This window comes from Neofelis nebulosa, chromosome 13, assembly GCF_028018385.1.
Source record: "Neofelis nebulosa isolate mNeoNeb1 chromosome 13, mNeoNeb1.pri, whole genome shotgun sequence".
Taxonomy (NCBI): Eukaryota; Metazoa; Chordata; class Mammalia; order Carnivora; family Felidae; genus Neofelis; species Neofelis nebulosa.
The window spans coordinates 35251137-35261486 of record NC_080794.1 but is presented as its reverse complement, the minus strand read 5'-3'; the positions used below and the strand labels follow the sequence as shown (position 1 = coordinate 35261486).

The 10350-nt window shown below is 55.4% G+C and overlaps 1 long non-coding RNA gene across 1 annotated transcript; it reads left to right on the top strand.

Annotated features, from left to right (window-relative positions):
- Positions 1-4802: 4802 nt before the first annotated feature.
- Positions 4803-6672, top strand: LOC131492777 (uncharacterized). The gene is made up of 2 exons (XR_009252281.1): positions 4803-5838; positions 5945-6672. It is a non-coding gene; the product is annotated as an uncharacterized LOC131492777 (long non-coding RNA).
- Positions 6673-10350: the final 3678 nt, after the last annotated feature.

Sequence of the window (10350 nt, the reverse complement as noted above, 5' to 3'; positions counted from 1 at the left end):
CGGTGAACCTGGGATTTGAATGAGAGTGTGGTTCATGGTTTTTAACCCAGGCCAGAGGCACCCAGGGTGGAACCCCCTCAGGGTAACAGGGTAGTTGCCTCCAGCCCCTTTGATCAGGGCAGAGGATCTGTGTCGTTGGTTTTCTCTACAGCATAAAGATTTTTGGCAGAAAAGTTTCGCAAATGAACTTGCGAATCACTGGTGAGACAGTTTTGTCTGAAGAGGCAGGAGAACTCCTGTCTCTTCTCTGAAATACTGGCTTAAAGATCTGAATGAGAACCCAAGTATCAGGAGTGCCTGGCTGGCTCAGTTGGTAGAGTGAGTGACTCTTGAGCTCAGGGTTGTGAGTTCAAGCCCCATGTTGGGTGTGGAGCCTACTTAAATAAGTTCTTTTAATGTTTTACTTATTTTTGAGAGAGAGAGAAACATACACAGAGCGCGAGCAGGGGAGGGGCAGAGAGAGGGGGTAGACACAGAATCTGAAGCAGGCTCCACACTGTGAGCTGTCAGCACAGAGACTGACGTGGGCCTAGAACTGGTGAACTGCAAGATCATGACCTAAGCCGAGGTCGGATGCTTAACTGACTGAGCCACCCAGGCGCCCCCACGTAAATAGATTGTTTTTTAAAAAAGCAACCAGGAATGCTGATTCCAATCACAGACCAATTTGGGGAAAAAAAGAGGGGCAATGCCTTTGGGTTCCACCTCTTCCTCCCTGTCCTCAGCGGGAACTAGGTCAAGCCCCAAGCCTCAGTTCTTGGCCCGCCTCTACCTCCCAGAGGTGCAGTGAGGGGAACGAAATCAGTTCTGGGCTGTAGAAGGTAAGGAACTGTCACTACGAGGACCATGCGTTCCTTCTCAGCCACAGCTACACGGGGACTCTCCTGAGCTTGCGATGGGGCAAAGCAGAAAGCTGGATGGGGAGGGAGACCCTGGGGTTGGGTTTCCCAGAGAACCCAAACCCCGACATTAGGGAGGAAACACAGTCTGGAGCAGCGGCTCTTGACAAAAGCAAACGTAGACCCCTGGCTAAACACCAACACTGCGGCTAAGATGTTTAAATACACCTGGGGTTCTCCCAGTGTCGGGAGGGGGAAAGGGAACCTGCTGCGAGTGTGGCCAGTGCGGAGCATGGGCCCGGGAGTCAGACAGACACAACTCTGCATCTGACCCCTCCGGGCACCAACCCTGGGACCTCAGGTGAGTTGCCCCTGTGCCTCAGTGGCTCAGTTTCCTCGTCTGTAAAATGGGAGGCCTCACGGCATGTGCATGGAGTTAGTTGTTAGGATAAGAAAAGATGCTGCCCAGGACCTGTCTAGAAGCGTCAGTTCAGGAGGAACCACGCTCCGTGGGCAGCCCAGCCGCACAGGCAGAACGATTCATCTTTCCGTAGCAATTCAATCTCTGGCTTGAGCTCTCCATTCATCGGGGTGAAGGGCACAATCTCACTCAGTGAGTTTGGGGCAACCTTGCAGTTTCCCCTGGGAAGAGCTGGAGTCACAGGAGTTGCTACAAGGCCAGATGCTGCGGGGAATTAGCGTGCCCCCGAAGCACTTGACCCCAAAGTCCCCTGCGACATTTCTCAGTGGAGCCCTCCAGATTCAGACACCCGTCCTCGAAGCTCATCACCAAGACGACCCTCATTCCTGCCTCTTGCCTGCAAGGTGCGGGGCCCAGGGGCCACTTCTCAGGTCTGGGCCTCACCTGGGTGTGGAAGCCAGGCAGTGCCTGGACTTGCCCCCAGCCCTTCCCCCCGGGTCTTGCTGCCTCCCAGAGCTCTCCAGGGAAGCCCCCTCCTCAACGGCCAAGGCCTGCTCTCACTCTTGACCTTGCTCCCACATTTCCACTAAGCCTCTGAATTCTCTCATTTCCTCGGAGATCTGGGGCCTGGGGGTCCAAGCCGGGCAGCCTCCTTTGTTTCCATTCGACACCTGTCCCATCCCACTTTGTAATCACGCAGGCTGTGTTGAATGCAGAGCACGGAGTGAACTCCCAAGAGAAAAAGAACTGTTAACGTCTCAAACAAGCACACCCCATCTCATTCACTGGACTTCCGAGGGCCGGGCCCCAGCAGAGGAGACGGCACCAAGGTCAGAGCACCAAAGACCCAGCAGAGTCTGCGCCGGGCTGGAAGGATGGGATGTCCTAAGACATCTTAGGAGAAGAAACGGGTGAGCGGGGGCCCAGATGCCGGAAGATGGGAAAATTGCTAGCTGGAGTCGAAGTTGCCCAATGTGACTGTGCCGGGGACGTGTGGCTATGGACCACAGGACGGGACCTCTGGATGCCGTGTGAGGGGGCTGGGCTGGTGCGCAGAGGTGGTGGGGAGCTGGGTTCTCTCTGTGCCCCACCCCTCCCCACTCACTCGGAGGGATCTGGCCTCTGGGGCCGGCTGGAGCCATGGCCAGTCCTTGCTCTGCCCTAGGCTTCTAATAATACCTGGAAAGAGAAACAAAATAAGCTTGCATTCTCCCCCTGTGCAAAGCAGTGGTTTGCACAGCTAAAGAGAGAACAAGAGGAAGGGAGCAAAAAGACAGAAAGGTGGCCCTCAGAGCACTTGAGATCTTCTATCCCTGTGCCAGTGTCCAAAGTGTTTCACAGGACATGTTCCCACTGTGCCCCCAAATCGCCCTGCAATATAGGTCTCCCCGAGAAAGCATGGTGTCCCTGCACCCCGTGGATTCCAAGAAGCGACAGAAGGTGTGAGATCCATCTCCAAGGAGTATTTGCCCTCCCTGTGACCATACTTGCTCTGGAAGAGAGGGAAAGCTCTGGCTTGGCTGAGTATACTCACCCACTCTCTCCCTTTGCCCACAAGGATGCCGCTGGGGAAATTCCAGCAGTCGTGGGACCCCGGGTTCCGGTCCCAGCTCGGACACCAGCTCGGTGGCTCTTCCCCTCTCTGAGTCTCCACGTGGAAAGTGAGCCAGCCAGGATGGAGATCGGAGGGCCTTCCAGGGCTGAGAGTTTAAATCACCACCTGCCGCAGCCAGATGTCGTCACTGAGAGCAGACAGGGAGCCTGCTTTGATCTTCTTGCAAGGGGGTAGGACGGGCTCCCAGAGCTCAGCCAAGGGTGTGGCCGGGGGGGGGGGGGGGGTGAGGGGGGGACAGGCTGGCGGGGAGACTTCCCAAGTGCTCAGCACCCCAGACATGCAGGCCAGCTCCTGGGCATGGGTCTGTGACAGGATGGTGGAGGATAAGAGTTAAGAATCCCCAGGACGTGGTTCAGCCAGGGGCTCAGAAGTGGATCAGCTGTGCCTCTGTGCCCGGACGAGCCTCTGGGCTGGACTTGGTGGGGCTGAGGCAGGGGCGCGAGGGCGGGCAAAGCTCCAAGGTGGGCATGTGCTTGTGGATTTCCTGGGTGCTTGGGAGGCTGTGTATCCAGAGAGGTCTCTCTCTCTCTCTCTCTCTCTCTCTCTCTCTCTCACACACACACACACACACACACCCACACCTACATGCAAGTGTGTACGTCCTCAGATTTCATAGTCAACAGATGCCTTTCCAGGGAAGAAGGCAGAGCCAGAGTTGAGATGGTTTCCAACCCATGGTGAGGGCTCAGCCAGGACCTTCTGGGACTGTTGCGCGGGCTGTTAAATTATTAAACACTTCAATATCAGAAACACCAGCTGCGGCCCCCACTCCAGGGACGCCACCCACCCCACCCCACCCACCTGCTTTCATCACAGCCCTCTTAGCTACAGAAGAAATTCTGGGTTCAGAAGAGAGTCAGAGCTACTGGGGTGCCTGCACTTTCCACCTTGAGTCTTGGGGGTCTGGTGCCAAGGCCAGACATCCGGGAACTGCTCTGGGGCTGAAGCTGGGCTGAGAGGACAGATAGAGGTCTCTCCCACGCTCGAGCCACCTGCCCCCCTCCACACCCCGTCACCCAGCAGCCCAGGAACTCTGTCCCCACCCCCCCCCAAACCAGCCAGCCTCCTGATGAGTATTCCACACCAGCTCAGCCCCCCCAAAGCAGTGAGGCGGCCCCTCCCTGAGGCTGTTCGCTGACAACCAGGAAGGGATTTTAATCTCAGAAACAGTCAAGGTGGGGAAGGGGAATGAGGGGCAGCCGGGAGGACCATATGGAACCTGTTTGAAGAGCTGGGTTGGAGCCCAGCTACACCTCCATGCGCTGGGGCACGGGGCCAGCTCTTGGCTATGCCTGCTCAGCTCGGGCCAGAGAGGGGAAGGAGCGTGGGAGAACAGACAGGCAGGCCGTGAGGGGACGAGGCGTGCTGCATGTGCGCACGGGGCTGCTGTCCTTCAGGTGAGGACACCCTGGCTGGCAGCCAGTGGCCGGATACGGGGCCAGAAGGCCCGACAGCTCTGAAAATCTAGGTTCACGGGGGTCAGCGGAGTGGCATCTGGGGTCTACTCAAGGCAGTCTCGGGGGCTTGTCTGGGAACGGCACTCCCGCTCAGCTCTGCCATTTCCTCGGCCTGGCTCCTGGTGGAGATGATTCCGGAAACCCTCCGACAGTACCATTTTGTCTCCGGCTTAGCTCCCCTGCCTCTGCACACAGCCAATCTCTGTCTCTCTCTGTTTACCCGTTACTAACCCAGTCCCACACGGGATGTCGGGCCTACGTGATGCCAAGTGGTGGGGCGGACATTATGACCCGTGTAACTGAATACCTGACTACACCACGTGGACTTCAGCCTCACCACATGGAACCTTGGGCTGATCCGGACTTGGATTGACCTTGCTGGATTTTGGACCAACCTCACCAAATTTCCAACTCACCACCTCGGTACATGAGAAGGCTGCCTGAACTTCTGTCTAGACTCCCAGGGCTTCAGGATGAACTGACCGAGTTTCTGATTGATTTTGCAGAAGTTAACGGCAAAACTTGACTGAACGTAGCGTGGCCTGGGTTTCTCGAATTTTCAAGCCACCTGACTGGATTTCTGACTGGGCTGACTGAAAAGTTTTAACCGGGTTCACGATTTGTTATTTTAAAAACTAAACTCCCCAAGTGCTTGACTGAGCTCTCCGGAGTCTGTCGCCCTGAGTTGGCCAGATGATGGGGTGCTCCTGGAACGAGACTGAAGAACAGGAAATCGTGCGGGGCGCCTTGCCTGGCCGGCCCTCGGCCTGCCCCCGCCTCACACGCGGCTCACCCGGAGCCAGCCTGCGCACCTGAAGGGGGTGCGGGGCAGGCGGCGTCCCTCTTCCAACATTCTGGAATCTTCTGACATTCTAGCGCCTTCTAGAATGCTATTGCATTTCCATCCCTTTCTGCCTCACTTCTTGTTCCAGCATTGCCCAACTCTCAGGGATGGGCATCAGCGGCCCTAGGAAACAACGTTCCCGAGTCCATCTGGCCTGAGTCCCCATTTCCCATCCAGGAAGTGGTATAAAACAGAGCTCAAAAGGGAGGGCTCTGCGTCAGCCTGCCTGGGCTCAGGGCTCGCTCCTGGGTCTAGCCGCGTTGCGCGCTCCTGGGCCGTGTTAATGAACTTGTCTGAGCGGTGGTTTCTTCACCTCCCACATGGGTGTGATTCTCTCCTGCTTGGAGGTTTTGACCAAGAATACTAATGATGGCTGATGCTTGCTGAACACTGACTTGAGCCAGGCTCTGCTCTGGGGCCGCATAGGGCCTGAGGATCCCCGCTGAATCTTCACCGGAGCGCCTAAGTCTAAGAAGTGAAGGGGTCAGCACAATCCAAGTGGCCGCCTTCAGCCTCTCGGCGATCCTGCCTCCTGGGCTTGCCTGGCACTGATAGAGTCCAGGGATCATCGGCGAGCACGGTCTGCCTCGTCACCGTGTTGTGATACGACCGGTGGCCTGCTTCTTGTTGGGAAATTGGGCTGCTCTTCGGCTCCCGTTGTGGTGAGGCATTTGCTATTTGATGGTGTGACTTGATATTCTTTCGGGAACATGACCCCCACCCCCACCCCCACACCAAGGGAGCTGTGGGTCTCTTCGAACCCTGTAGGCATGTCAGGACCGTGGGGTTCGTTCTGTTTCGGGGGACGTTCGTCAATCTGCTCACATCTGGTCTGATGTTACCATGAGGACCTCCCGGGTTTCTTTACTGGCGCCTTAACGGGAACCAGGTTCGCAAAGCATTCGCCAGTCCTGGTGTGTCCCTGCGTTTGCCAGCCATTAGCCATAAGTCGCGGACGGCGACAGCGGAGGAATTGGCCCTGATCCTGAGCTCGCACCACACCTGTGGCCGCGCTGGTCTTCTTGTCTTCTCCGGGGCGGGAGAGGAGGCAGGTGCTGAGGAGGATGTATGAAGGATGATAAATATTCATCCCTCACTGGAAGGGAAGTTCTGCTTTAACAGGAAGAGCTGGCTGTGGGCTGCTGTCTTCAGTCTCTGCCTTAAGTCCTGTGCCTTCGTGTGTGTGCTGTCCAGACAAATGCCTTCACTTCCCCTCTTCCGTGTCTTTGCACATGCTGTCCTCTGCCCCGTGCGTCTTCCTCCTCCTTGATGTACTTATTCCGCACGTACCGAAAATCTCCTCTATGTTACATGTGACTCAGGAGCTGGAAACACGAAGACACGATCCCTGCCTCAGGGGCTCCCAGTGGCAGAGGGATGCAGAGTATCAGGGATCACAGGCCTGGGACACCGAGACCGTGCGGGGCCGGACAAGGGACAGGTCAGGGAACTCGCCAGGGCCCTGGGGAAGTTTAATAAATATCTGTTCAAAGTAAGTCTGTGTAGACACGCGTGTTGTATCCACAAGTGTGTGCTCGTGTGTACGTGACCCCACGCCTGTAAGAGGGCGCATGGTAGTCATGGGCCACAGAGGGGAAGGGTAGTTCTTGGGTCTCATTCACATGTCTGTTTCATTAAGTTTTCTCAGCTCCTCCTCATGATGCCCTCCTCACCGTGGAGACGGGGAGATGGTGGGCTCCTTGGTGTTTAGAAGCTGAAGGATTGATTCCGGGGGAAGGGGTGGGGGTAGGACTGTGAGATACTGATGTGCCAGCCTCCATCGGTGCCCCACTCACAGCCAGCTCAGCCTGGCAACCAGGGCTTGGGGAGTGGGGCACACCAAGAGACAACCAGCCCACATAACCAAAGGGACCCTCCTTTGATGCCCTATACTCCTGCTCCCCCAAAAATCCCTCCACTCGTGAAAGAGCCCTCCACTACTCCAGCCTACATCTGGAGCTTGGGTGAAGGGTCCCAAAGGGCTCTAGTGTCCTAACCATTGAATGTTCAAGACAGAGACCTGATGTTGACTCATAGGTTAATTTCTATCTAGAAACTCATATCCCAGCTGAACCCTTTCCTGGCCTGGGGAAATGTCAGTTGCATGGCTTGTCTAGACCAAGGTGAGCCTCAACCTGAGAGGCTAAGCAGGCAAAGAGAAGGTCCCCCAGGTGCAGAAACCCCACATGCTACGTGAAGAGCCCCATTGCCTGGGTATGATGCTAACAGTCCTTGTGCCTGTGCGAGTAAGCCTTTATGATTGCCCAGGAAACTTCCACACATGGCCCACTCAGTTACCATTTTTTGAGCCTTTACTTTGTGCCTGGCATTGTAGCTCACTAATAATAACTTCAACAGGCACTGCGCTTAAGCCCCTTGCCTGCATCACTGTTTGGTTTGCGAAGACGAGGACAATGAGAGTGTCCATTTCTCAAGGACACATGGTGCTAAATAGTAGAATCAGAACGGAATCCACCTCTGTCAGGTGACTCGAAAGCCCCCTCCCCCACTCCTGGGTGGGAAAACCAACCGGGCTCCAATACCCACGTTGCCCCTAAGAGGACACTTACCACAATGCTGCCCCTAGATCTAAGCCCATCTAGAGCGCCCACTCTGCCTGGTTTTGTCTCATGCTCCTAGTCTCCCTCCCAGACCCTGCCATAGAGGACGCCATGACAGGTAGGAGACAGGCTCTGAGGGAATGAGGATGTTGCCCACCACGACTGGTTTGTGAGGCCTCGGTGTTGGTGGTCAGATGGGCTCCAGGGCAGGCCCCAGCCAACCGCTGGCCCCTTGGGGCTCGTCTCCTTCTGCTGCCGCCACCCTCGGGCCCAGCAGGAATGACCCAGCATTCCTAGCGGCTGAGGCACAGGAACATTCTTTCTGAAATGTTCTTGCCTAATCCCCGCCCATCCAGACGAGGCTTTGGGCTCTGTGACAAGGTCAATAGTTGCCCAAATGTCATCAGATCAGATCTATTTTCAGTTTTCAGACTGACCAACCCGAGCCTGTTCTCATCCACCTCTTCCTACCCACTCTATGTCAACTCTTTCCCTAAAATGTTCGCGTCTCTCACTCAGGGCTAAGGACTCTCCCAGTGTTTGGTGACATACTCAGGGGGTAAACTGCCCACCAGACGCAGGATGTGAATTTCCAAGCGGCAAACATAGATTTCCAGGCCCTTAAATTCCACCCCAAATTATAAGATGGCCAAGTGAGCCCCAGGGAACCCCCCAAGCCCACGGGTCCTCGCCTCTTGTCCTCCAGGCTAAGTGCATAGAGATCACCTTCTCTTGGGACTCGGAAGCTTAGGAGGTCTAACTACTCAGAAACTTGAGGACTATAGAGGAAAAACAGTTGCAGTAAGAAAACTTGAACTCAAGCCTTAGCTCTGGCCACTCGCTGTGTGGCCTTGGCCAAGTCACCAGTGGCTCTGGGTGTCAGTTTTCCTATCGTTTTAAGGAGAGGGCCGGACTCTGTCTCTGAATACAATCCTGGCGTTGGAAATGGTCACACGCTTTGACGTGACCAATCTAGGAAAACCATTCTGATGACAAAGTCTTGTTTTCAAGGCGCTATTCTATCATGCCACCTACTCTCACATGATGTCTGACAGCACATGGAATTAATTCTCCGAGTGCAACTAAGTAACAGTAAGACGAGGAAGAGAGGAGATCTGACATTTATGGACTGCTTGTATGTGCCAGCCCCCTTCGAAGTGTGTTCTCCATGCAGGAACTCATGGAATCCTCCCACAAGCCTGCAAGACAGGTGTTATGGTCACTCCCGCCCCCTCCATCTTACAGACGAGCAGCGTGAGGCTCAAAGAAGGAATGTCACGTGCCAAGTTCACGTGGCCACAAAGCAGCAGAGCCAAGCTCGGAAGCAGGGCGGCTGTCTCCAGAGCACACACTTTCAGTGACCACGCCGCACGGTCACAGCAAGGTGAAAGAGACCCAGCCCGAAGGGAAGAAAGAGCTTGGACATAAATTATTGTAATACAAGTTGGGGAAGTGATAAGTGACCGAGAGAGAAACAGATGACATCCCCTGGGAGTTCAGACGAGAGAGCATTGCTTCCAGCTGCGAGAAGAGGGAGGGTTTATGGAGGTGACGTGGTAGCTGAGCCTTGAAGGACAGGTAGGATTTGGAGCCTCAGAGGTTTGGGGCGAGGGAACGGTGGGGGCTGAGAGCCATTGGCTCTGCCGGGGAACGAGAGGCAGCACAGGAAAGACGCAGGTCAGAGAAGAGAACACCAGCCAAGTTGCGGAGGCTTGTAAATGTCCCTCTTAAACTGAACAAAGATGGCGGAGAGGCGAAGGTGTCTGTGATGGGAGCACGGTCAGGACCCTGCTTTGGGGACTGTGTGTGGTCAACAGACGCAAGGAGGGGAGATCCCGGAAGTAGGAGCGATGTGCACACTCAGGGTTCTGGTGGAAGACAGTGGAGCTTAGGGGCTCAGTGGATGGGTGAATGAGCCCACTTCTCATGGAAGGGTGGGTGGAGACAATGAGGGGCAGAAAGGCCCCCTCCCCACGAATGGGCAGCCAGGAGGTTTAACCAGCATTAAGCCTGTGAGGCAAGGGGCAAAACAAACCTGCCTGTGGACCCGGTGAGAACCAAAGGATTCTTTGAGGATGCAGTCATTGCCAAAAACACAGCCCAGAGCAGGCATGGGGCAAGAAACGCAACCCTTGGGTCTCCTCCTGGAGCTTTCCGTGGGCAGAAACCAGAAAGCAAGAAAGTCCCTGTGAAGGACTGCAGAGGTCAGTTTCTGGGGACACAGATCAGCACAGAGAAAGAGAGAAAGAGAACGGGGTAGGGATGGGGGGAGGGACAGAGGCAGAGAGAGAAGATTCGTCAGCCCAGACCAGATTTCGAAGGCGTTGTAATGCTTTGGGAAAGAGACACTGAGACACCGACCCAGGGCAGTCGCAAGGGGAAAAGGAGATGCTGGGGACACGTGTGCAGGAGTTTAAGGAAGTAAGACGGGCGGAATTTGTCAGGTGCTTACCTGCAAAGCAAAGAACTTGTGTGCCCGCTAAGTGCCAAGGGCACGTGTAGCAGACCTTCCATATTAACTAAGAAACAAAACAAAATAAACCACAAGGCTCTGTTCTGGCACGATATATGGATTTCTAAGCAGGCTCCACACCCAACGTGGGGATTGAACTC